Source organism: Lagenorhynchus albirostris, chromosome 11, assembly GCF_949774975.1.
Source record: "Lagenorhynchus albirostris chromosome 11, mLagAlb1.1, whole genome shotgun sequence".
Lineage (NCBI taxonomy): Eukaryota > Metazoa > Chordata > Mammalia > Artiodactyla > Delphinidae > Lagenorhynchus > Lagenorhynchus albirostris.
Genome location: NC_083105.1, coordinates 103,736,141 through 103,758,182, shown reverse-complemented (window position 1 = coordinate 103,758,182; position 22,042 = coordinate 103,736,141). Strand labels below are relative to the sequence as shown.

Sequence of the window (22,042 nt, the reverse complement as noted above, 5' to 3'; positions counted from 1 at the left end):
ATTGGAAGGTGAAGTCTTAACCACTGGACCACCAGAGAAGTCCCTCTGCTGCCTTCTTAGAGGAGCAGTACTTCAGGCTTTGTCATGAAGCTAGTCAGTAAAGACGAGCATTCAGGTTAGGGTTAGGGTTAGGGTTAAGTCTCACGTAGACCTAGGAGTCATTAGTGACAAAGGCAGGTGGTTCTAAAGGATGGTGGGAAGCCAAGGACCAAAACCACTCTTGGGAAGGCGGCTGGGCAGGATCCACAGGGAACCAAGGAGAGGAGTGCAGACCAGAGACAGAATTGGGAGGGAGGGAGGGAGAGCACCCCAACTGAGCTCCAGGAGCCGGGAGCGGGAGTGGTGGGTGCTTGTGGGGCTCTGTATTTTCCAGTGCAGGAGCCAGAACTTTAAGCAAGCTTTAAGGAACGCCCTGTGAATAATGCCACCCAGGGTGCTAAACCAGATCAGACTGTCGAGGGTTTAAAATTAGCTTCCCAGTGCCTGAGTGTTTTGTGGAAGAAGTACCTCAGGGAGAATATATCAAAGAAGGTGTCTTAGATTTGAGCTTATACTAAGTACTAAAAGACCCGGCCCCTGCCCTTTGTAAAAGAAATGTGTTACAGGGAAGATTGTTCTAGTCTCTCTGGCTTTAAAAATTCCCAGCTCTAAAAATCTTGTTATAGGAAAGTCTTGAATCCCTCTGGAGTGTTAGGGGTGAAGTAACTATAGGGTTATATTTTGTTTCTACAAACATGCATGAGCACCTTTTGTGTACTAAACACTGGGAGTGTAGGAGTGAACCATGGCCTGCCAGAGCCTGTTCATACCTTGTGGTTAAATTTTCAGGAATTTTGCAAGTTGGTTGTTAAGTACAGCTATTATTAAAAATTAATTCTAGGGACTTCCCTGGTGGTCCAGTGGTTAAGACTCCGTGCTCCCAGTGCAGGGGGCTTGGGTTCGATCCCTAATCAAGGGACTAGATCCCTCATGCCACAACTAAAGATCCCTCATGCCGCAACTAAAGATCCCTCATGCCGCAGCTAAGGATCCTGCATGCTGCATCTAAGATCCAGCACAGCCAAATAAATATTTTAAAAATTATAAACTTATAGTTAAATAAATTGTATTGAAAGCAAAGGTAACAAATACTCAAAATTCATTACTTCCTCATCATTTTAGCATGAACTATGCTCTCAGGTCTCTTGCCCCATATGGTGGAAATACTGTATAATTGTGAACTACAGTACATTTCCTCCCAGCTCTGTGTTCAGAGATGTACGTAGCTTGAATTTGGCCATGGTGGAAGTATTTACACCACAGAAACCAGCAAACACTACACATCAGGGCTTGATTTGTTGTTTTGTTTATTGGCTAAGAAAGTGATGAAAAAATGTTAACATTTGCAGTTTAAACTTAAAGTGTTTTGTGTCCATATCTAGTACATTGTGAACAGCACAAAAATTTGAGGAAATACTTCTTTTAGTATTTGAAAAACTAGGGTCCAATTCAGCAAAGAAGCTGCTTATATCATGTTTGATATACATGTTCTTTTTTTTTTTTTTTTTTTGCCTATGCTTCGCAGCATGTGGGATCCTAGTTCCCCGGCCAGGGATTGAACCCGAGGCCCCTGCAGAGGATGTGTGGAGCCCTAACCACTGGACCGCCAGGGAAGTCCCAAAATAAATCTTTTTTTGTCCAATTTTGTTTCACTCCTTAAGGTAAATGAAAACTGACATTCACTTTATTTATCAGTTGAGTCCATGGATTGGCCATAGATATGAGTTAGACAAAAAAAATCTATGACAGGTTTGTCTGAGAGTCAATTGACTATATAGAATTTACAGTAAAGAGCATTATATATTTTATACTCTATTACTTATTACTATATATTTATTACTATTACATATTTTATTACTATTATATGCTATACATCTTTAATATTTATTTATTTATTTATTTATGGCTGCGTTGGGTCTTAGTTGCATCACGCGGGATCTTTTTTGTTGCAGTGCGGGCTTCTCTCTAGTTGTGGTGCACGGGCTCCGGAGCGCATGGGCTCAGTAGTTGTGGTGCGCAGTCTTAGTTGCCCCTCGGCATGTGGGATCTTAGCTCCCCGACCAGGGCTCCAACCCATGTCCCCTGCATTGGCAGGTGGATTCTTAACCACTGTGCCACCAGGGCAGGCCCTTGTTGTTTTTTTATATCCACCAGCAAAGCATCCTAGAATTCAGGTTTAGAAGAGACTGCAGACAGAGACTGTATCACCCTGATGTTTAGGGGGCGTGCTGGGCTGGGAGAAGGAGCTGGAGAGGACTCCCTGTCTCCTCTGGGCTCGGACCGGCTCACAGAAGTCCCTGAGTGCAGTGGGGGAATTCCTCTAATGAAATCTTTGGTGGAAAGACTCAGCACCTCTGTTCTCTTTATTTTATCAACATTTGTTGAGTACCTACTGTGTGCCAGTCCCTGTGTTACTTACGAGAATACAGTGACAAAAAAGACATGGTTACTGCTCTAAACAGTTTTATTATATAATTCACATACCATACAGTTCATTAAGTGTAAAATTAACTGGTTTTAAGTATATCCGCAGCATTGTACAACCGTCACCACAATTAATTTTAGAACATTTTTATCATCCCCCAAAGAAACTCTGTACCCATAGCAGTAACTCCACTTCTGTCCAGTCCCTCTCCCACTAGCCATAGGCAACCACGAGTCTACTTTCTGTCTCTATAGATTTGTTATTCTGGACATTTCATATAAATGGAATCATGCAGTCTGTGGTTTTCTGTGACTAGATTGTTTTCACTCAGCATAACGTTTCAGAGTTCATCCATGTTGTCGCCTGTATCAGAATTTCATTCCCTTTTATGGCCAAATAATACTCCATTTTATGGCTCTACTACATTTTCCTTATCCATTCACCAGTTGATAGACATTCGGCTTTTTGCTACCTCGAATAATGTCACGATGAACATTCGTGTACAAGTTTCTGTGTGGACGTGTGTTTTCATTTCTCTTGTATATATGCATGCCTAGGAGTGGAATTGCTGGGTCTTGTGATACCTCTGTTTAGCATTCTGAAGAGCTGCAGAACTGTTTTCCAAAGTGGCTGCGCTATCTTACATTCCCACCTGCACGGTATGAGGCTCCCGGCTTCTTCACATCCTCGCTACCACTTGCTATTATCCTTTTGGTTCTAGCCGTCCTCGTGGGTGTGAAGGGGTATCTCATTGTGTTTTTTTGTTTTTTTTTTTTTGCCGTACGCGGGCCTCTCACTGCTGTGGCCTCTCCTGCCGCGGAGCACAGGCTCCGGACGCGCAGGCCCAGCGCCAGCGGCCATGGCTCACGGGCCCAGCCGCTCCGCGGCATGTGGGATCCTCCCGGACCGGGACACGAACCCGCATCCCCTGCGTCGGCAAGCGGACTCCCAACCACTGCGCCACCAGGGAAGCCCCCTCATTGTGGTTTTGATTAGCATTTTTGTAGTGGTTAATGATGTTGAGCATCTTTTTGTGTGCTTATTGACCATTTGTATATCTTATTTGGAGAAATATCTATTAAAATCCTTTGCCCATTTAAAAATTTGGGTTACTTTTTTAATTATCAGGCTGTAAGAGTTCTTTATATATTCTGTAAATGAGTTCCTTATCCGATATATGATTTGCAAATATGTTATCCCACTCTGTGGGCTCTCCTTTCACTTTCTTGACAGTGTTCTGTATGTTTCAAAGTATAAAAGTTGTTAGTTTTGACAGGTCAAATCTGCCCTCAGTTCTTGAGTAAATCCAGATTTACATGACAAATTTCTATGCTTTCAGGTGTTTCTGTTATATTTAACAAGTCTCTACAGTTGAATAGTCTGTAGTCAGTTTCATAACCTTTAATACTTAGACCTTATGTTGGTGACTTTGTTTTAGCTTTTTAGAAACTTAAAATCTTATGAAAGCAGAGACTAAGGCATATAGGCTCTTTATAGCATTTTACTCACTATGTTGCTGGTAAAAACAGTCATAAGCTGATGACTCTTTTTTATTTATTTATTTTGTTTTTGCGGTACGCGGGCGTCTCACTGCTGTGGCCTCTCCCGTTGCGGAGCACAGGCTCCGGACGCGCAGGCTCAGCGGCCATGGCTCACGGGCCCAGCCGCTCTGCGGCATGTGGGATCTTCCTGGACCAGGGCACGAACCCGTGTCCCCTGCATCGGCAGGCGGACTCTCAACCACTGCGCCACCAGGGAAGCCCGCTGATGACTGTTAAACACACTGATTGGGGGCCAGGCTTCTGGGAATAGCTGGAGGTTGGACACAGTATACTGAGGTTGTATTTAAGCATAAGTCAGGAAAATGGAGCAGTGTCACTTCCCATTGTAGTCTTAATTCTCTTGTGTTATCTAGTGAGATTTTCAGCTCTATTTACTGTAGTATAGGCATGGAATTTAATAATTAGAAGTGTATCTGGGTTATGGAGATAAGTTGCCACAATGAAAAACGTGAACTACCTCCTGCCCTGATCCCTGCAAGATACTTCAGCAGTCTACCCTCTCCCTATGCTGTTCAGACAAGTCTAAAAAGCAGTAAGACATCTGACTTATGTAATAGTGTTCTGTTGGCTGTCTCATTTGCTCCCTTCCTACCGCCTGCATAGCAGTAAGTAGGGTAGTATGTCCCCCCGAGAAGGGAGCCAGCTCAGGAGGTGGGCTGTCTCTGTCCAAGGTCGCATTCCCACTAGTCATGGGGATGCTGGGGTATCCTTGGGGGGACATACTTGGGATTACTTGCAAACGTGGTTTTTCAGTGCCTCATTTGTTCTGTATCCCTTTCTTTATCGGGTATTTCCATTTCTAAGTTGGGGTAAATGAATGTGTTGATTTTTTTCTTTGTATGTAATCTGAACAAGTGGGTATAAACCATGTAGCTGGGGCCTAGAGGGTGTGTGGAGCATAGGAACAGACATGTGAGGGAGAGGAGACCTGGGTAAGGACAGTGGGGAAGGTGAGAAGTCCTGTCTGTGCAAATGCAGGACAGTTGTGGGGTTTATGAAATAGAGTGGGAGTCAAGTAGGGTGTAAGACAGTTTGAAAATTCCCAGGCTTGTTCACTGTTACCCGTGAGGTATCAGAATGCCTTTTTAGCAAGTGTACTTGCGAAATGAAGCATAGTCGCGCGTCCCCACTTTGAACAGAGCTACCTGTGATCAGTGGGTGACAGTGGGTGATGGTGGCATCTTGGATTGCTTCTGGCCTTTCTCTTTTGCAGAACTCAGAACCCTCCACATGGTTTTGTGATCACTAGGTCAACCCAAGACTGGAAGTTCTGTCACGGAAGTCACCCTTGGGATGTTTTTGGAACGTCTTTACCTGATTTGCTCTTGGTGGGACAGACACCTGAAGACGGCTGTGATGTGGTTAAATGTGAGGGCTCCAGAGCCAGATTGTCTGGGTTTACTTCCATCTTCTACCACTTAGAACTGCGTGACCTTGAGTACGTGACTGTCCTGTTTCTTGACCCAAGAATGTGGATAATAATATCTATATCACAGGGTTATCGTGAGGACTAAGTGAAATCTTGTTAGACTTCATCACAGAGTGAGCCCATATTAAATGTCAGCTACAGTAATTGCTGCTGTTCTTGTTGCTGTCGTTAATTTGCACCCAGCTCTTATAAGTGAAATGGGTCGTCAGGTTGGGTGTGAGAAGAGATAGCAGCGATCTAGTGACTCCGCTTGTTGGGCTCCTGCGTGTTAGGCCTGCGGTGTGGCTCTTACATGCCTTAGTCCGTTTACTTCTCGTGACGTCATGGAGGGCAGTTTTATCACATCATGGAGGGCCGTGCTCAGGTCAGACAGCTGCCTCCACTTGACGACCTCATGCTTTCCTTGTCTATGGCCAGTTTGGCAGCCAAAGTAACAGGAAAGTCATCCTTTGCCCAGAGCCCATAATATCAGCTACTCACATAAGATGTTGCCTGAAGGGAGGTAAGATTTCCAGAACATAAACTTTTTTGGGAGCGAGTCTTTTCTGTTGTGATGATTGAACAGTGAGGAGGAGGAGAACCTCAGGGGCCTCATCTTTTAAAAAGGCCCATGATCACCAGGTGCCTATTGGTCTTCCTTCCACCCACAGGCAGGTACCCACAGCCTTAACTGCGACCCCAGCCTGCGGGGTGAGGGTGGAAGGGGGCTCAGGCCCCATCCTCCACTATCATAATACAGGCAGCTTCAGGATGGGTGCAGGGCCTTGGGTGACCTGCCTGTGTCCCCGCCCCTCTGGGGAAGGAACATGTGCTCAGTTACATATTTTCTAGAGACAAGGCCCTTATCAGGTGAATAATTTGCAGAAATCTTCTCCCATTCTATGGGTTATCTCTTTTTTTTTTAGCTGCGTAGGGTCTTAGTGGCGGCATGCGGGACCTTCGTTGAGGCACCCGGGGATCCTTTGTTGGGGCACGGGCTTCTCTCTAGTCGTGGCATGCGGGGTTTCTCTCTCTAGTCATGGTGCGCGGGCTCCAGGGTGTGTGGGCTCCGCAGTCTGCGGCCCGTGAGCACACCAGTTGAGGTGCGGGCCCAGCCGCCACGCAGCACGTGGGATCCTAGCTCCCCGACCAGGGATCAAACCCCTGTCCCCTGCGTCGCAAGGTGGATTCTCTACCACTGGACCACCAGGGAGGTCCCTGTGGGTTGTCTTTTCCCTTTTTTTGATGGTGTCCTGTAAAGCCCAACATTCCCTTGCCGCCCGGCCCCGCCGTTTTTCCCTGTCGGTGAGGCTTTGCATGTGTGGGATGCCACAGATGTAGAGAAGCGGGGGTGGGGTGGGGGGGTGGGGGGGTGGGGGTGGGGGTGGGGGGGTGGGGGGGTGGGGGGCAGCAGCCCCTCCCCTGTGCACCTTCCCCTCCCCCTCAAGGTCACTCAACCTGAAGAAGAGTTAAGATTAAAGACCCAAGTTAGTGGGCACGGGGTCAGGGTGGAGCTCTGCCTAAAAGAATCCGGAACTGCAGCCTGGTGTGGCCACACAGGTGAGCTCGGAGCAGCATGGCCCAGGACTGCCTGGCGCTTCAGGGGCTGGACCTGGGGCCCTGAGCGGCAGGTACTGGCTGGCGGTGCGGTCTGGAGGCTGAGCACCGAGCACAGTAGGGTGCTTCCCCTTGGGCCCGGCGGAGCCAAAGACTACACAGCCGGCGGCTCAGGTTACAGTTGCTGTGGGAACTGTGACCTTTGCATTTCCTGGCTTATGCGTGGAATTTCAGTTGCGTAATTCTACAACAACTTGGATTTTTCCTCTTCTCACCCTCCTTCTTGGCATTTAATTTTTTATCCCAGTGAGTGAGATCTGTAGCCCTCTGCCTGTCTGTCTCCTTCTGGGGCAGACAGTCTCACTCACACTCCTTTCCAGGCCGCTCACCCAGAGTGTGCCAGGCAGGAGACCGGCCAGGGCCTGACCGGTGGGTACCTTCCTGTTGTCTCCTGCAAGGCCCTGAGGCTGGGCCAACCGGCCTGGAGAGGCTTCTGGGCTGGACTGCTGTGCGGGTGTCCAGGATGGGCCCAGCTGTCCCTTTGTGTGTATTTCTCTCAAACAGGCCTTGCTCGTTTCTCCTTGTGCACTTGAGCTTACCCTGTTCTGTGCGCCTGGAGCATCCTCCCAGGCGGCTGAGCTAAATTCTCCCGAACTTCAGTTTCCACTTGCAGTCCTACCCTCTCTGGGAAACCTGTCATCACTACTATGGCCTAAAATTACCCCCTTCCAGGGAACGACATACGACTTGAACATTTCATTTGGCATTTAATTAGATACTGTCTCAGGATATTTTTCTTGTTGGCTCAAGAACATTTGTCATTTGGGGTGGAGGGATGGTCTGTTTTTTTTTGTTTTTTTCTGTAAGATTCTTGAGGGCCAAGGTTTTAAGTCATTGCATTGCTTGTAAATTGGTCAGTGGTTTATATTTGAATGAAGCATGTGTTCTCTTGGTGTCTGCCATGAGGAAGGCATTGGGCCGAGAGCTATGAGGGACACAGGAAGAAGCAAGGTCCTTAAATCCACTTTCCTTAAGATGCCAAGCCTGGCTTTCCATGATGTGGCCTTGCCTGCCCTGCTGTCCTCTTCTTCCTCTCCCAGTGACCTTTAAACCCAGAGTTCCTGGAAGGCCCACGTCTGTTCTCACCTGATGGCCGTGCACCTGTGCCTCCTCCTGCCCCTGCAGGAAGCTCCCGCCTTCCCTCAGCTCCACCCTCCACCTCAGGCGAGACAGCACTTCGCTCCTGCCGCCTTCCTGACCACCCCAGCCAAGGGTCCCTTGTGTTATTTCCTCTTACCTTCTGCTCTTCTCTCCCCCTCAGACCTCTTCACGGTATGTAAGTATGAACTTGTTTTTCTGTTTGTGTGTTGACATTTTTGTCCTGGTGGTTGTGTCCACCACTGCATTTCCATCCAGTATAGGAGACATTTTGTTCACTTCTGTACTCAGACCCAGCATGATGCCTGGTGTTTGGTAGACTCACAATAAATGCTAAATGACTGAGTATTCTTATAGAAACAGATGTATTTTTTTTGAGAGACAAGAAAGAAATGTAAAATGACTAGCGATTTATCCTATAGATTATAGTGCTCTGGTTGGCTTGCAGTAGACAGGCCTATGGAACCGGCCAGTGCCTCTCTCTTGAGATACAAATGGAAACTACTTTGATCTCAGCACAACACATGAGCTTTTTTCCTTTCCTCTTTCATCCTTCCATTTCCCTCTCTCCTTTATTCCTTTTTTGGCTTGTCTTAGAAATGATTTAAGGCAACTTGGGCCCTTGATCTGTGCTGTGGGTGAGGCAGGACTATTATTCTGTTCTGTGTAATTCTGGACGCTTATTTTGGGACCTGTGGGACACTCAGTTTTTCCTAAACTCTCAGAATCATTTTTGAGAAGCAACCTTATGCTACTGGCCAGAACAGCGAGGCGAACGGGAGCTTGGAGTCTCATCGCTCTGCCGATTCCCCTCGGGCAGATTGGTGTGGGTATGTGTGCTCTCCCTAATCTTTTAAAGTGGACTTAATATTCAGCTTTCCCGTGTGCTGGAGACTGTCTTAAATAAAGAACCTGAAGGCCCTGGTGAAGTAATGTCTCCAAAATACTTCAAACTCATCAGGGAAGAAAGAAGTGCTGTGTAAACTCAGAGTGTAATTATTAATCAGTCTTTCCTTTGGTCCTCTTCTCTGCCCTGGGTTTGCCTTCCGCGGCTGCTTGGGCTCCAGAATTCGCAGACGGAAAGTCCCTGGGCCGCCTCTCCCGCCCTCCTGGCACAGGGGCCCGGACTGCACAGAAACGCTGCTCTGAGGGACTGGCCTTGGTGTGCAGAGTGGCTGTGTGACTGCGCCCCAGTTCCATGGCATCTCCAGCTGCCTTCCAGGAGAGGGGCGGCTCTCCTGCTCATTGTCGGATGGAGTTGGAGTTCTGAGTCCTTGAGGAGCAGTTTGCCGGCGTGGAGCCCACACGGGGGTCTCCATTCTCTACCCCAGGCCACACTGGTCGGAGCTTCCGTTGGGGGACAGATAAAGACCCTCTGCAATCAGAACTGTGTCCATTCACTACAGTGGCACGTTGTCTTCCTTGTTTTCAAGCTTTAGTTTTCGCTTCTGAAAAAGCATCTGATTTCTATAGTAATAACATACATACATTAAAAAAATATCCAAATTTAAAAAAAGGCCAAATTCAGAAGCAGAATTTGATAATTTTCCCTTCACTGCCTTTTCCTCCCCTCCTCTATCCCGAGAAGTCCTATCCCCTAATGCCTGTAGCATTCCTGGCATACAACAGGTGTTTTCATGGTCCTTAAATTGGGGGTGGTGAGAAGAGGTACCAAGTCCTGCTGTCTAAGCCATACAATTTATCATTGTTCACAGAAGTGTAGAATAATATTTTATTTGTTGTGTCTTCCTTGTTCCTATTTATCTTGTCCTCTATTTCAGCACCGCACCCCACTCTGAGGTAGTGCTTCCTGAACTGTGTTCCACGGACTGTTAAAAGGGGTCTGGAGAAAAGCAAAAGATGTTCTTAATAAGATGATTGAATTTTACTCAATTTTTTGGTAGGGGGGAGGATTTTATTTATAAACCTTTTAAAAACTAGTCATTTTTGCAACAGTTCATTTACCCATGAGCCCTTTTGATTTGATTTGTGATTAATAAAATACATAATAAATTAATAAAATAATTTAAAGATGTATCTAAAATGTTGAATTCATAGTTTGGATCCTTAGGTGTTTTCTTATTTGTCGTCCCATGCTAATCTAAGTGTGCCTCATACCTCTTGCGCTCCTTTACTGATTCCTTCTGTAAATTTTAACCTAAAACTGCTTTGTGGTCAAATCTGTTTGAGGAGCGCTGCACTCAGTCTTACCTTGGCATTCCCTGTGGTATGGTCGTGGGCACCGCGGCATTATCTGCTCTCTGGGACACCGCGGGCTCGCTTCACCATGGTTACTTATTTTAGCCTCACCTCAAAATCCTTATCTCCCTATGAGGCAAATAGTATTGGTATCTGTTTTACAGCAGGGAGATGGGGCTTCAGAAGCCTGCCTTCACTGACTGAGGCCCAGTGGTGGGTGGGTCTCAGATTCAAGTCCAGATCTGTGGACTCTGGAGCCCGTGCTCTTCACACAGGAGCTCCTGGCATCTGCAGTACTTGTCTTTTGAGCAGCTGTGTCCCTTCCGGACGGTGGGTTGAGTTTGTGCCCAGGTCGCGGTCCCCTCCTCCCCGCAGCGTGCCTGCAGAGGAGGCTCCAGGCTCGGGTTTGAGCACGCGCACGCCGCTCACGTTCCCCCTTCCCTCCGCCCAGCTTCATCCCACCCGTCCTCCAAGATCTCTTTCATTATAATAGTTAACTGTTTGTTGTAATTAAGTTAGCTAAGTGTTTATTGAGTTGAATCTGTTAGAACTTTGTCATCTAGTCTCTACTCGCTTCTGAACTACTATTGTCAGTAGGATTCTCTGCCAGTGCAGTGATTCCCCATGCTTTGGGCAGAGTCTGTGGGGGTGTGTGTGTGTGTGTGTGTGTGTGTGTGTACTGCCCATCGGCCAGTCTTGTGGATCTATTGAGTAGATTCATCAAACGTCATAGCTTGAGTTAATGACATCGTGAATATGTATGTTCTGCTTTTTCTGCAGTGCACGTAGATGCTGTTGTGATTAACAAAATACAAATTCATTGGAAAATGTTGAACTCATAGTAGATTTTTTTTATTGTTAGGCATTTTTTTCAATCAATAAGGTATTATAAGGAATGCCATGTATCACATAATGATCAAAAAAGAAATAGTTGATGGTAAAAAGGAGTTGTAACTGAAAAAAGCTGGAAACCCCTGGCTGTACCATTCATTTCGCGGTTATGTACTTTTTTGTGGTTTTAGTTATTTTGTGTGTTGTCTTAAGTGCTTAGCTGGATCCTAAGCCCCGTGAGTGTGGGAACTTTGTCTTACACGCCCTCTGTGCCCCTTGGTGTGCTTGCACATAGTCAGTGCCCAGGAAGTGTTTTCAGATTTGGTTTAGTCCTTAGATCCTGTTTTCCCCGTTCCACTCTATTATTTTACTTTCTTGAGCTCCCTCTTGCTTTTCTTCTTCTGTCTAGTTTTTACAAGTAGTCCCCAACCTTCAGTAGTCTTCCATCACTTAATTGCAGCTGTTTGTTGTGCTCCAGCTGCGCAGTCAGCAGACATTAGGCAGGGCTGTGGCCCGGTATGTTATCGGTGAATTAATTATTTATTGAGCATTTTTGCCAGGCATTGTGGAAAACGTTATAGAGATGCATTCTCTCATTTACTTCTTAGAAATACCCTGTGAGGTAGGTACTATTTTCACCTCCATTTTACAGGTGTGCCAACTAGGAATTGGACGGCTGAGCGTGTGGCAGTCAGGATCCAATCTCTGTCTGACTCCTAAGCCTGTGCTCGGAAGCCTTCTGGTGTCTGTGCCTCCTGAGATCCTGCATGGTTGTTCCCCTAAGGAATTTTCCGTTGGGAAACAGAAACAATGGCAAACAATACTGCTTGGATGTGAGTAAGTATGAAATTGTTTGGAACTGCGAAGGCGCCCAGAGGCGGAGGCACTCAGGAAGGGCTGGGGGAGGCGAGGGGCTCTGAAACATGGCAGGGAGATGAGCACGAGCGGATTCAGGTGCTGGGAACCACGTGAGCCATGTCCGAGTGAGAGGGATGTGCCCTGGGGTGGGGTGGAGTGGGGTTGCCAAACTGGAGGGAGGGCTGGGTTTCTTGGGGAAAGTGGGAGATGAGATCGGGTAACTCAAGCCAGAGGGACTTGAAATCACACAGGAGACACTATGAGGGATAATAAGTCTGTAGGTTTTTGAGCAGGACATGACAGGGTAAATCCTGTTTAAGAGCCACGAAGTGGGCAGCAGATGGCAGATTCCTCATGGCATGATGGTCCTTAATTCTTCCCTGCCTATATGCCCTTGGGACCTAGTGTCACCTCTTCTGGTCCTGGGAACAGCCATCTGTACAGAGGTCCCTTGTTGGCTGATCAAGCCGCCCTGGAGTATGGAGAAGTGAAGAGTGTAGAACTTGGAGGTCAGAGACCTGGATCCGATTCCTGACCCTGTCTGTCCCTATAGCTTACTAGCTGGACGAATTATCTGACCTTTCTTCATTCTTTTTTTCCCCCATCTGTAATTTGCAGGTAACCCTATGATGACTCACAGGGTTGTTTCAGGATGAAGATCTAGCAGATGTAAGTACAGAGGCTGTTTAATCTAATGGTTCCAGACTTCCTGGGGTTAAGTGCCAGCTATATCATTCACTGTGTGACTTTGGGCAAGTTACTTAACTTTTCTGTGTCTCCTTTTTCTTATCTATAAAATCAGCCTAAAAATTGTACCTACCTCACAAGGAGAATTAAATGAGGAAAGATAGGTCGCTGGCTCTTAAACATGCCTGGCATGTGGTAATGTGATTAATACATTGCAGCTGATATTTTTGATAGTATCATTATTACTACCGTCACAGTACTTGGTTTGGAGTAGGGACTTTCTTTGAGGCAGGAGACCAAAAAATAAAGCCTCCCAACTATATGGTAAGAAACTACCTCTGATCGCTATGTGGAAATGATGTGACTTCAGAGCTTCTCTTAAGCGCTGAAATTATAACCATCTTGTGCCAATTTCAGGATCTTTTAGAGATCCCAGGTATTACTGAAATGCTTTAAAAAGTCAGCCATTGTTTTCTTTTCTTTTCTTTTTTTTGTGGGGGGAGAGGGAAGGATTTATTACTTGCAGCAAGTAAGGAGAATACTGGAGATCTTTCCCAAAGCAGCGTCTCAGTCATTGTTTTTTGTTTTTTTTTAAAATAAATTTATTTATTTATATCTTTTATTTTTGGCTGCGTTGGGTCTTCGTTGCTGTGTGTGGGCTTTCGCTAGTTGCGGCGAGCAGGGGCTGCTCTTTGTTGTGATGTGTGGGCTTCTCATTGCGGTAGCCTCTCTTGTTGAGGAGCGTGGGCTCTAGGTGCGTGGTCTTCAGTAGTTGTGGCTCGTGAGCTCAGTAGTTCTGGCTCACGGGCTCTAGAGCACAGGCTCAGTAGTTGTGGCACACAGGCTTAGTTGCTCTGCGGCATGTGGGATCCTTCCGGACCAGGGCTCGAACCTGTGTCCCTTGCATTGGCAGGGCAGATTCTGAGGACACCAGGGAAGTCCTCAGTCATTGTTTTTTGATATAGGACTCTTGCGGTTGCAACACTTCTTAGGCACAGAAATACTCCCCTTCTCTTTTTTTTTTTTTTTTTTGAATATTTATTTATTTATTTAGGCTCCTCTGGGTCTTATTTGCGGTACACGGGATCTTCGTTGCAGCATGTGGGATTCTTAGCTGCCGCATGCAGAGTCTTGGTTGCGGCATTTGGGATCCAGTTGCCGGTCCAGGGGTGGAACCCAGGCCCCCTGCATTGGGAGCACGGAGTCTTACCCACTGGACCACTAGGGAAGGGAAGTCCCTCCCCTTCTCTTTTAAACAAAGAGGGAGGGAGGGAAAGGAGAGAGGAGAAGTCTGGATTTCCTCTGGCCGCACAGTTGCCTCTGTCCGAGGACTTGCTACTGCAGGGCAGGGCAGGAGACACCTGCCTGTACGGGCAAGGTCAGCTCTGCTGGATCTGCCCTGGGTGTGGGCAGTGCAGAGGCCCCACAGTGAGCTCTGCGCCTGCTTTGTGCCCCTTCAGGCGGGACCTTTCTGTTCAGGACTGTTTCCCTTCCCCTCGACCCAGACCTCAACCAGCCATGTTTAGCTTTATAGCAGGACAGTCACACTCAGCAGCCTTCTGGCTGCTTTGAAAAGCCCTCAAGCCCTGTTCTTGAACCAGCAGTTGTGTCTTGAGTCTTGAATTTATCTGTGTGGAGCAATTCTTTCCTTTTATTTTATTTTTTTTAAACAAAACTCAAATTGTTGGACCTTGTCCTTTGTAGATGAAGTGAGAGTTGCTTTCTGAGGACTGGATCATACCAGAAACCAGCTGCTTTTAAGTTGCTGCGGATCTTTAAAGGGACAGTTGATTTGTGGATCCAATTCCCTGGCCACACAACCTGGGTGTCTGTAGGATTCTGGTGTAGGCTGTGACAGTGTTGAGGTGGGTGACAGCTGGCAGAGGTGTGAGTCTGGTTTTAAGACTTTCATCTCAGGCAGGGTCAAAGTCTTGTGGAGCTAATCCCTTTGACTCCCCTGCCCCCCGTTACGGTTGGTAATAAGTATGGACATGTGCCACGTGCAGAGATGGTGGACAAAACCCAGATGCGCGCCTTAGCCCCGTGGGCAGATGCTCAAACAGAAGCAGCCTCGTTGGAGGGCAGTGGTGTCTTACCTGGAGCAGTAGCCTCCATTAGCAGTTCCTCTGTGACTCGCCAGAAGACTGGGCTTGTGCACATTTGGCCTCACCGTGCAAGGTCAAAGTGCATCAGAAGGATGTGCAGGAGGACAGCCGGTCGGAGCAGGCAGAGTGATACAGCAGACGGGGCTTGCTCCAGCTTTGCCCTCCTTGGTTCTCGCACTGGGGCTGAGGAGGAGAGGCGGGTTTTGGGTAATGACTGGCTCCTCCTTCATCCTTGTGAGGACACGGGATTCCAGCTCACTAGTGTACTGCTTTGAATATACTCCACTTATAATGTCCTGTGGCTTGGGCTTAGGAAACCAACCTGCCTTTGCCTTGGGGACGCATAGAAGGGTGTCTCTGTGAGCACCTTGGTCGTCATTGCCATTGCACTGAAGAGTCTGAGGGGCTCAGAATTGCCCTTTGTTCTAAATGCAGCGGAGAGGGGCCACATCCTTAAATACAGCCCTAGGTACCTGACCCTCAGCTGGCTGCTCAGTTGTCTGAAGCCAGGAGCATCTTCCCTGGGAGGCTGATGCTCAGTCTGTGGCATTTTGGAGTGTGGGTTAGGGTGGGAGATGGCAGAAGCAGCTTTCATGGCTCCCAGTGCATGTGGCCGTGTCTTCAGCAGAGCCTGTGTGCCAGGTTTGTCGTGACCCCTGGGGCTTATCGGGCACTTAAGAGGGTGAGAGGGGGCTCAGATGAGTGAAAAGCCTTCCTCAGTGCCCGGGGGGTCAGAGGTACTTCGAGCCCCTGCCCGTTGTCATCACCTCCTTAGGCTCCCGCAGAAGGAAGGTGTGCTTGGCCGTGGCAGGGTAAGGAATGGCGATGTAGGCCCGTTGCGTGTTAACAACGGTCTTGCTTTACTGCTTGGGAGATAGTTAGGAATTTTCAGATCTTTTCATCCATATTTATGTAAAACACAGGGAAGCAAAATAATTCCGTGAAGGACTAAAGATGGCTGTCATTTCATCTCACGTGTGTGTGTCCCTGACAGAGTCTTCCTTTAAGCATTCTGTGTCTAGGAAAGTTGTAGATAAAGTTAAGCCACTGATTGGGATATAAAGTATTTATTAGCCTTTCCACCCTTGAACAGAATGCAGGTAATAAATAAAGTCAGCAGTTGGTTTGTATACCCTCTATAGCTAATCTGCTTTGTTATTTCTTTCTTCAAAATATCTTTGGAAATCGCTTATCTTCTATGTCTAAAACTACACCTGCCATAATTGGTGCTCAGTATTGTAAGGACTTTCCCTTTTTAGATTACGGTTCCCATTGCTATAGTTCTAGTCTCTTCCCCCTTCATTTTATGCCCAAGTGACTGTCCAGGCCTCCTGGACATTGCCTGGCTGCAGTTCCATTCTCCTTGGTACCACCCTCCTGGCTGTGGCCAAGCCATCCTGCTGCGAAGCTTGGGCTGCTGCCTGCAAGGCCCCCATCAGCTGTTATACCTGGCTCTGAAAGCCCACAGGCAGTTGTCACCACGCTCCCAGTCCCCTGCGTGCGCTCTGCTGAGTGCTGCCTCTGGCCTTGTGTGTGCCTCCTCTGTCTCTTCTCTGCTCCCCCGAATCCTAACCATCCTTACTCCGATAGCCTGGCCACGCAGTATAGGAAGGATTTGCTTGTTTGCTCTCGTGCCTGCGGTACTTTCTTCCTTAATTGGATTGTACGCTTCTTGAGGGTGGGAATGCTGTCTTGTCTGCATGTCTCTTCCAGGGGTCATTGTATGTTGGCCACTTTGTGAGCAGTCAGCAAACACTTGATTGACACGCTTACCATGATCTTACAGTCATTGGCCTAGAAAATAATCAGTAAGAAGCACTTCCCTACCGTTGCCCCATTTTGAATTCTTTTTTCTGTATGTCTTATTGTCTGTCTCAGGCTGAATGTTCAGGACAAGGTTGTATGGATTTGGCTAGGAAAAGAAACCCCAAACAGTATATTTTTAAAGGTGAATCTCATGGAAATGCCAAGTACCCTTTTGCTCTTTGGAAAGTGGGGTGGAAGAGGAGAGGAGTAGGTCTAGATGGGTGATTTGGTGATGGTGGTGATGGCACGTGTGGGTGGGGATGGAGGCCTTCCCTTGAACAGGAGATGCTCTTGAATGGCCGAGGACAGGCACAGCCTGAGGGGGGATTTGGGGTGCAGACCCTCCAGCGGCTGCTCTCTTGTTTTCCCCTTCTTGTCTCCATTCTCCCACCTCCACCCCCAAGTCTGGGCCGCCTCCTCTGTGTTGGAGGTGATACTGCCTCCTTAAGTGGCACAAAGTGTGGGGAAGAGACTCTAGCAGTTGCGGAACGTGCTAAGGATGTAGACCTTCTCTTTATCAGGAGCTCCACTGAGCTGTTCTGGACCTGTTCGTGGTTGATAAAGGAGCAGATTCTGTGGGTGTGAGACCATGTGCCCATCTACTTAGCGAAGGGTCACGGGGCCAAGAGTATAGGAAGCAAAGTGGGGGTGGGGTGAGAGGCTGGATCCAGGGTCAGCTCTCGAGCGTGGGGGAGGGCCTCTGCCAGGGGACCAGCTTTGCCAGGTGTGACGCTCCTGCACAGCGAGATGGCCAAGGGGTTACTTCGTCTGTGCGTGGGCCACCAGTGGGACCCAGCAGGAAGGAGGTTTATGTATTTGTTCTTTATTTATCTTTTCAGCTCCTTGGGCTCTCTTATTCTCATACCTCATATTTTATCCATTAGCAAATTCTGTGAACTCCACTTTTGTATTTTGATCCGGAATCTGACCACAACCTACAGTGGTACCGCTTTAGCCAAGTCACAGTCATCCATCCCCTGGATTTTTGCAGTAACCACCAAACCGGTTTCCCTGCTTCCACCCTTGCACCACTAGATGTATTGTCAGCAGCCAGTGGTCCTCACAGTGGCCTGCAAGGTCCCACACAGTCTGTTGTCCCCTGGCGGCACTATCCCACCTCCAGTCTTGCGTGCTCTTCCCTTGCAGGTGATCCCAGACCAGTCTGGGTGACAGCAGCCACCCTCCCCAGCCAGCACCTCCCGTTCTTCTCCCACACTGCGTTTTTCCTCCACAGCGCGTGTTTCCCTCTAATATGTGGGTGTTTGCTTGCATGCTGTCTCCCCCACTAGAGTGAAAGCTCCTTGAGAACAGGAATGTTTGTCTTATTCACTCTGATCCCCAGTGCTAGGCACGTGGGGAGTGAACAGCATATACTTGTTGGCTTCATTCTCATCCATTTATTCTGCATCCATTATGTTCTAGGAACCAGGCTCTGGGGCCTACAGTGTGCAGACACACACACACTGAATAAGACATGCATCCCCCCGCCCCGCACAGTGGGCTCACTGCCTAGTGAGAAGCAAATGATGAAGTAACGACAGACAGCGTAGTGGAAAGGCAGGGAAGGAGGGCCGATAAGCCTCTGTAGGAGTAAGGATGGAACTGACCATGCTGCACAGGGTAGGGCGGGGGTGCCGCGAGCTGCCTGGACCATCTCCACCCTGGACATGAGGACCACTTACCTAGAGCCGGTCTGCTGCTGTTTGTGCACATCTGCTTTTCATCTTTTCCTGTGAGGCTCAGAGAGGATTGCCAGCTGCCTTTTGCTAATCAGTCAACAATTAGTAAATGCTCTTTTGCATACAAAGTATGCTTCTAGACACCAGAATACTAGTGGATCTTGAAGGCAGGGAAGGTGTCCTGAGTTTTTTCATTTTCATGTCAAATGAGTCCATTTCCTGTAAACTTTCCTTATAAGGTCTGTCTTACATGAAGTTAGTTTTCTTTTTTTCTATACTCTTTCCAGGGTTTTTCCTCCCTTTATTGATTTATGTTTGTTTTTCTGTTCTAGAAGGATTCTGTCCCTACCGGGAGGAATTTATTTCCTTAACCTACCTAATACTTGACTTGCAAAAACCATCCGGCCCTCTCCTCCCTTCTCCAAAGGGTAGGCAGTCATTGTATATCACACATGGTACAAAATGGGCCCTAAGGCCAGGGCTGCCACCACCTAAGCCCCCTTCTCATGGTCCCTTCTGGCCCTGCTGGTCGCAGCATGTTGGTGGTATGGTCCTCTCCACGGATGGACAGTTTAACTTGACGTTGGCTTTGGGGCAGAGGAGTGCATCTGCTCCAGCTTTAACAGGAGAAGAGGGTGAGGTTGGGCCAGCAGGGGAGGCACCTTTGCAGGGAGGACACTTTCCTTCTTCTATAACTGCCTCTAGCCCTTGTTGTCTCTGACTGTTAAGCGTTTGCATTTGGGGGAACATAACACCACGTGGACTGAGCACCTAACCCGAGTAAGGGTTTGTGCTAGTTGGTGAGTTAATGGACAGAAGGGTTAGAGGTTTGCTGGCTCTGCGTTGGCGGGGCTTTTCTGCAGGAGGTGGTAGTAGATGAGCTGGCCTAAAAGTGTTAGAAGTTGAGGGTCATGGGGTTTGCATAATTTTAATTGGTGATGAAAATCTGTACGTGAATATCACCCAAGAGGTCAAATCATGCCACCTCCCTGGGTTGGTTTATCCTGAGAGTTCAGTTATGGGTAACGTGGAATATTTAGTTGCTTGGGGATGAACCTTCCTTCCTCTTAACTCCGAGCAAAGCTCTGCTCTTTTTTAGTAGCAGGGCTTACCACTTAGGAAAGTCCAGCCAAAGCCGTTCTGTGTAAGCGGCCCCGTTGGAGTCTGTCCTGTTCTCCATGCAAGACTGTGCACAGTTCTGTCTCCTTCAGAGCTTCCCTTAGTAAATAAAGGTTAGTGTATCCGTTAGGGTTGGTTTTAAAACTGCTGGGAATTGCAAAATATGGCTTAAACATGAAAGAAGGTTTTCTCCATTATGTAAAGAGGCCTAGAGGTGGGAGGCTCAGCCAGTAGCCATTTCCATGGTCATCAGGACGTTGCCTCCTTCTGTCTAAAAAGATAGAAGTTCTGGCCCTATTAGCTGCAGCATGTGGTCCACTCCATGGGTTGACAGGTGAGAGTTTAACTGACCTAACTCCACTGCCCTGGCACATGATTTCCATCCTTTAGGTTACCTGGTGGTCAGACATGGCTGCTGGAGCTCCAGCCATCATATTTCTATTTCCAAGAAAAACACAAAACAGAAGAAATGAAGAGAAAGACAAAAAGTTGCTCTCCCATGTAAGACAACTCCCTTAAGGGAGTCTTTCTGGAAGGCTCACACACCTCTGCTTATATCTCATTAGCCAGCACTTAGAAAAGATGGTCACAGCTAGCTTCAAGGGAGGCTGGGAAGTGTGGTTTTGTACCATTGCTGGCCCTGATCAAGTTGGGGTTCTGTTGCTAAGAAAGAAGTCTTGCTACAGTGAGTGAGTGTGTCTGAGCTCTTTGCTGTAGCTGGCATGTCTCACATGAGTGTGCCCTACTTCCTGCAGACATCCGGAGGGACAGTGATTCTTTCTCTAGATACTGACTGGTTGTCCTTGTGTCTCTCCTTCCAGCTGAATGATAATCCAGTTGCAAGAGTCAGTTGGCAGCCTGGTAGGTAAGAGGGGCATGTATTTCTGGAGGTGACGTCTTCGTTGGCAGCAGTGGCAGCTCAGGCCTGGGCACACCTGGGAGGTTGTTGTTCTTACATCTCGGGGCTCTTCCTCCCCTTCCCTCTCTGAACCCTGTTTTGTTTAGAAGCTGTGATCGTGATGTGCGACCCCTCTTGGCTTCGCTGTGTCACTCACCGTTGCAGGTCCTCGGAGGGGTGGGTGCGATGTCAGTACAGTGAGAAGCTGATGTGCGTGTCCCTCTGCGGCTGTGTCTCCTAGGAGGTCAGGGTTACAGAGGACACACTCAGGAGTCCGTCTTCCTGCTTATTTCTTCCACCTTGCACGTACACATTCACAAACACCACCTAACGGTCCAAGGTTTTGGCTTATGACTAAAAATCTGAAATTCCTAAATTCTCTGGACCCAAGTCCTCAGGAAACCCGGATCTTATGCTCAGCTCAGTGAGTTAATTGGAGTTCTCTCAGATCTTTTCCAATTGAAATCCTCAGCAGCTCTGTGACGTCAGCTGGGGACTTTTCGGGCAGAAGATGTATTTCCACCTCCCACCCCTGGCTGAAGTTGTCTAGGAAATTGTCCCTGACACATTGAGATGCGTAGCAGATTTGCGTTGAGCTGCCAAGAGAATTGTGGGGTTCATCTTAGAAAATGGTGCTCTCAGCAGCTTGAGAAAGTGTTAATTTGTAAAAATCAAACATATTATGGGATGCTGATCGGTGGGAATCACTCTGAGCGAGCGTAGGAGGCTGTCTTGGCTCTTAGATTTTAGTGGGTTCTCAGCTGGGCGCCTTTTTAGATGCTTTCTGTTTCTCCTGCTGCACTAGCTTCTCCCAGTGCTGGTCTGCCTGCTAAGCCCTGGCTGCACTGATAGTCACGCCGCCGTCTCCTGAGCAGGACAGAAGGAAGGCTCCCTGTAGAGAGGGGTGGGTGGGCATGTCTTCCACAGGAACGCAGGGATAGAGAGGGTGCGGGGGCGGAGCAGACACACTATGGTGCGGGTTAGGGTGGAATGGGGTTAGGGTTAGGGTTAGGGTGGAATGGGGTTAGGGTTAGGGATAGGGTTAGGGTTAGGGTTAGGGGTTAGGGTTAGGGTTAGGGTTAGGGTGGAATGGGGTTAAGGTTAGGGATAGGGTTAGGGTTAGGGTTAGGGTGGAATGGGGTTAAGGTTAGGGATAGGGTTAGGGTTAGGGTTAGGGGTTAGGGGTTAGGGTTAGGGTGGAATGGGGCTGCAGCTCCCAGTCCCCGTCCAGTGCTCTGATTGTCTGTCTCTCAGAGAGGTTGAGACTTAAGTAACAAAACCAGGATCTGAATCTGATTCTGTTTGACTCATGGCCTATGCCCTTAACCACGTCACATAGCTGCTGCTTCCTCTTTATTTCATTCATTCAACGAGTGTCCGAGTGCCTCTGTGTTCCAAGCATGGTTCTAGGTGCTAGAGACGATAGCAGCAAGCCAAACAAAGAAAAATCCTTACTCTTGCGGAGCTTATTTTATAGCAGAGGGTAACCTCCCACCACCTTTCACAGTCAGTTTCCTCACATGATATTTTGTATAAACACCACACTTCCTCCCCAGAGTGTTCCTTAAATGATTCTTCTTTTTCTCAAGCACTAAAACTAGGGGTTTCTTGTTTGTTGGCTATTGGAATATTGATCCCTCCCGTCCCCTGCTCCCAGCATCACAACTGGTTATTGGGACAGCTAAGACACAGCGCCTTATGGGAAGCCTGG

The 22,042-nt window shown here is 48.0% G+C and overlaps 1 protein-coding gene across 27 annotated transcripts in view; it reads left to right on the top strand.

Moving 5' to 3' along the window:
* MICAL3 (microtubule associated monooxygenase, calponin and LIM domain containing 3) overlaps window positions 1–22,042 on the top strand; it is a 175,206-nt gene that overhangs the window by 13,832 nt on the left and 139,332 nt on the right. For 25 of the 27 annotated variants that reach the window (XR_009543243.1, XR_009543242.1, XR_009543244.1 and 22 more), the window contains exons 2-3: window positions 11,832–12,016; window positions 12,656–12,706. The exons of 1 other annotated variant lie outside the window; for it this stretch is intronic. The gene's annotated coding sequence lies outside the window, so the exon portion shown is untranslated. The remainder of the gene's footprint in view (window positions 1–11,831; window positions 12,017–12,655; window positions 12,707–22,042) is intronic. One more of the 27 variants, XM_060164476.1, reaches the window with a different exon arrangement.